Below are 5,060 nucleotides of genomic sequence, written 5' to 3' on the forward strand. Positions count from 1 at the left end.
AATATTATGAAGAAGGGAATTAAAATAACACATAAAATAGAAATGGAATATATGGGAAAGGAGAAAAAAGGTGTGACTCTAAAAAAAATGACTAGCCATTACAAGGGTCAATTACAAATTTAGCCTGGTAAAGGATGGTTGTTATCCCTATTTATAATAGTGAGAACACACTTGCACTTGTTAAACCTATTGTGATTGCATAAAGCTCACAATTGGAAATGATAATTAAAACCAAATAAAACCCCAACACCTTGCTTAAAATCAAATGACTCAATCACATCCAAAATTTTGTCTTCAACTTTAAACCTAATTTTCACCATAATATAAGTTGATTCGGGTCTGAGGCATAAAAATAAGACATGTAAATAATTCTCTTATCTTTCCAACGCATCAAACAACATGTCGATGGGATAGCTCAAGTTACACTCCAAACAAAAAAGAAAGGTCATAACTAATGAAAATGAATGCTTCGACAATTTATAATTTGGTTGTTTTTGTTCCATAGTTCTTATTTCTTAATAAAGGTGGTCATCTTAGGTATATATCAATCATATAATTTAAAAATTGTATATATTAGCAAAATGAAAATTGATTAAATATAATTTAATTATAAAATGAGATTTATTTATAATTTTTATCCAGTATTAAATCTTTAAACGAAAAAAAATAATTGTACTTTAAAATAAAAATTAAATTTCAAAATAAAAAAAAATAAATTTAGACAATGTTGTGCATTCAAGGAGGTAAACACACAATAGATTTATACTAATGAGTCATGATCAATCATATAAGTGAATTTGATATCACATTTTTACTCAAAAACCTTAAGCCTCGAGTTTATGTACAATCATATAAGTGAATCTAACACCACACTTTTACTCAACTATACAATCAGGATAGATTTATTTATATAGTGCTCAACTTCCTCATTGCTATCTCAAGTGTGAGTCTCTTCCATATGGTAATCTTCTGTTAAACAAAAGTCTGTTTTCAATCCATGAGTATACAATGATGACCCTTCGAGCTTAAGGGCGCATGTTGCCCCGACTCTCCATATGGATCAATCGTCGCCATCTTACTTGTCCACCAAGTCGAACCATCACTATGATACCAATTGTTATGTAATTAAGGAGGGATAAACACCGGAGAGATTTATACCAATATGTCATAATTAACTATATAAGTGAATCTAACATCACACTTTTATCCAAAAATCTTAAGGCTCATATTTATGAGTTTTTCTTCACTTATATGATGCTTAACTTTCTTATTCCTACCCAATGTGAGACTTCACCTTCGCACTTATTTCAACGGATAATTATATTAATCTTTAATGCTATGCTAAGATGAAAAGAATTAAAAATTATGAATAAAAGGTAGAATAAAATAACTTTGTAAATAAGAAAAAGGTTTTCTAACTTTTTATTATATATTCTAATTTATTTTCACTTAATATTATTTCCTTCAAAACAGAGAATGATGTTTTATTTTCAATAAAATTATAATTAATTTATTTCCGCTTTATCTTATTTGTTTCAAATCCCAGAGTATGTTTCGTTTTCAATATAACTATAATTATCTATTAATTGGAGCAATATAAATGTTTGATTTGAGATAAATACTTTGATATCAAGCAGGAAAGGATAAATAACACATTTATAAATTTTTAAATAATAATCATTGACAAAATTTTATTTGGCTCAATTGCAATTTTATTTTCACCTTCATTTGATTTTCGGTTTTAGTTTCACTGTTTTCTTTTTCGATTTTAATCCCCATATTTTGAAAAATTCACATTTTAAAGTTTTAATCTAGTTCTCAATTTTTCATTCATTTTATTTATTTTATTTCAATGCAATTGAAGCTTAGACCTAACATGTCTATTTAAGATTTTATCAAAAAATAATTTAATTAATTAAAATGAAAAAAAAATAAAAAAAATGTATGAAAAGTTAAAAATTGAACCAAAATTATGATTTTCCATTATTATAGTCAGTACCCATATGTTATTTAACCTTATAAAAATGTTTAAATTATTTTAGTTCTTCTATTTTTTATAATTCATAATTTTGGTCACTCTACTTTAAAATAAAAACATTTAATCTCTCTATTTTTTAAAATCTGTAATTTTTGTTTTACTATTTTTAAATAGACATTCAACCCCCTAATTTGATTAACAAATAAAAATCAAGTCTCCTAATTTTAAATAGACATTCAACCCCTATCTATGTTTTAAAATTATTTGTTTAATTCACATCGTAATCAACACTTTTACTTTAACAAAATGATCAAAATTGTGAATTTTATAAAAATAGGTTTGATGTCTTTATTTTAAAATAAAAATCGATATTGCAAATTTTTAAAAATATGAGTACTAAATGTATTTAGTTTTGAAAAAATTATCAAAATTGTATTTTTTTTAAAAAGAGACAAATTACATTTAAACCTATAAAAAAAACTCCTTAATTTTTGGACTTTCTATCCACCCTCCACCTCTTAGGCATCAAAAGCAATACCCTAACACCTCCTTAGGAGGCTCAAACTAATGTAAAAAAAATAAAAATGAAATGATATACCAAATATAGTAAGAGCAAACTTTAACGGAGAGTCCATACTCTATTATATATTATCTCTAGTTTTATATATAAAAAATAAAAGATAACATTTTTTATCTTAATTATAAGAAATTAAAAAAAAATTTATTGCTAATTTTTCTTTTTATTCCTAATGATTATTCTCTTTTTCTCATTAAAATTGGTGTATTTATTGAGTTATTAACAAAATAAGACATAGTCTTGGCTGAAAAATTATTTTTAAAAAAAATAATCATATCTTAAATCATTTAAGATCATGAGTAGTGTTAAAATAAAATTATAATTTGTAACAAACTAATTAATTTAACTACTTTTATTATTCTTGAATTATTTAATTATATATAGTACCAACATTAGTATTCAGGCGGGGAAAAAAAATAGAGAGACAAGGAATTGCCGCGAAATTAAATCTGTCATCTATCATTTAGTACAATGAAAAAAGAAACGTTTTAGTCTCTAAAGTTTTCAAAGCGACTAGGTAAATAATATTGTAATAAGGTGCATGAGAAGTTTCCACCATGGAGAAAGCCAATATTCCACGTACTGCAAAAATAGTCCAACCATTAAGATATGCGTGCTATGATATAGTGCTTAGACGGTATAATTCACTCACCTCACAGGTCAATCATATTATATTTCTAGCAGCCTACATCAATAATAGTGCTCAAATACGTGAATGGTGCTTATCTTATTTGTTGGAAGAACCCCTTTGGCAGCAGAGGCTATCCATCTAAAGTATAAGAACCCAAAGGAAATGACAAGCATGTGTGCACGCCATTTACTTGATGTAGCCAAATAAAATCATCAATAATAAAACCAAAAAAATATGTCCTGAAGTAATTATAAAAATTTAATTTTGTTTTTTTTTGCAAAGAAAATAGTTTAAATAAAACAATTATAGTTCCTCCATTTCTTTTGTAAATTTTCAAAAATAGTAAGCAAAGTAAAATAAAAAGCTATTTTTTTATAATTATTTATGAAAAACATATAAACTGAAAATACAAATAAATGTAAAGTTGATGATTGAACCTAAGAACTTTTATTCAGTAGTGACATCTCCATCATAATTTCACATAAGACAAAATGTGGAAATTGAATTTGAGAAGTTTAAAGATGATTGAATCCTACCAGTTACAATCCACTAGACTCAGACTGTCGGCGAGAAAGAGAAATAGACAAGAAAGCGTGACCATAGTCAAAGTTGAACTTTGACGTTATTAGTAGAAATGGAGTCGGTACCAAAAGAAAAAAAAAAAGATGCAGTCGGTAGAAAGAGTTTTTGTTACAAAATAATTGTTAATTTTAAGTTTTAGTTTGTTTTACCTTATTCATTTTTATAAAATAAAAAGTATTAACTAATTTTGAAAGTAAGAGTATCTAATAAAAAAATTATCTTTATAAAAAAATTAAAATATAATTTTTATTCTTGTAAAATTTTCAAAATTCAATTTTAGTTTGTAAAAAAAAAAGAATTGTCCATTTTTTATTCTCACAAATAATATTGTCGTTTTTTTATTTGGAGTTAGATTCAGTTAAGTTGAACCTAGTTATATCCGAACTTACATATACATTCTTTTATATTTTAAAATTCAAAATACGATGAGGATTAAAAACCATCAATAATTACTGAAAAAAATTATAAAAAATGCAAGAATCAAATTCAAAAAAACTCAATCAGCCATAATCACGTACCTTACCTTAAACACCATCACCACCACACCTTGAATCAAACAACCACCACCTCCAACCCACCGCACCTCATTGGTTGCATCGATGCATCACCTCCCGACATCTCAAATCTTTTCTCCTTCGCTGTCATAAGAACCAAAAAGGGGGGAAATAAAAACTAAAATATCAAACGCATAACGAAATTTAGATCTTCGCCAAGAACAATTGAAGAAAATCATACCCAAAAAGCACATATTGTTAGAAGAAGTTACAACATATTGAAAGTGATAGAAAAACAAATCGAATTGAAGCGCACTAGAATTAGAAGATGATAAGAGGAAACAAATCGATGAATACGATGTATGTATAATTTGTGTGGGTACAACACGGAGTGTGTCTGCATGATATGTCTTCACTACTGCCATATGTAAATTAAACCAGAAAAATCTGCATTAAATTATGTCTCACTTACTTGAAGAGCACAATCTCTACTATGAGAATCTCTGGCATCTTGTATGATAGATTTGCAACTTTGAGGTGTCTATGCTGTTAAACTATAGAATAAATAATAAATTTATTAGAATTTTCTATTTTAATAATTAATGTGAGCTAATATAATAAGACAGTTATATTAGGTATTTATCGTTAGTGAATTTTATTTTATGTGCTCAAATTAAGTGAGCCAATTAGACAACTAAATCAGATAATGTTGACTTAAATGAGCCGATGTCAATATTGGTCTATTAGGGATAATGATAACCTATTAGGTTAATATGCTATAAGAAGACTATGATCCCC

The 5,060-nt window shown here is 26.5% G+C and overlaps 1 long non-coding RNA gene across 2 annotated transcripts; it reads right to left on the reverse strand.

The window, feature by feature from the left end:
* Window positions 1-345: 345 nt before the first annotated feature.
* LOC121174534 (uncharacterized) lies at window positions 346-4,786 on the reverse strand. 2 transcript variants are annotated; one of them, XR_005890670.1, is made up of 3 exons: window positions 4,735-4,786; window positions 4,287-4,406; window positions 346-1,102 (listed from the first exon to the last, which is right to left on the reverse strand). It is a non-coding gene; the product is annotated as an uncharacterized lncRNA (long non-coding RNA). The 2 variants fall into 2 exon arrangements; XR_005890671.1 differs by lacking the exon at window positions 346-1,102 and adding an exon at window positions 2,947-3,137.
* Between the last annotated feature and the right edge of the window lie 274 nt (window positions 4,787-5,060).

This window comes from Glycine max, chromosome 3 (assembly GCF_000004515.6).
Source record: "Glycine max cultivar Williams 82 chromosome 3, Glycine_max_v4.0, whole genome shotgun sequence".
In the NCBI taxonomy this organism is placed as follows: domain Eukaryota; kingdom Viridiplantae; phylum Streptophyta; class Magnoliopsida; order Fabales; family Fabaceae; genus Glycine; species Glycine max.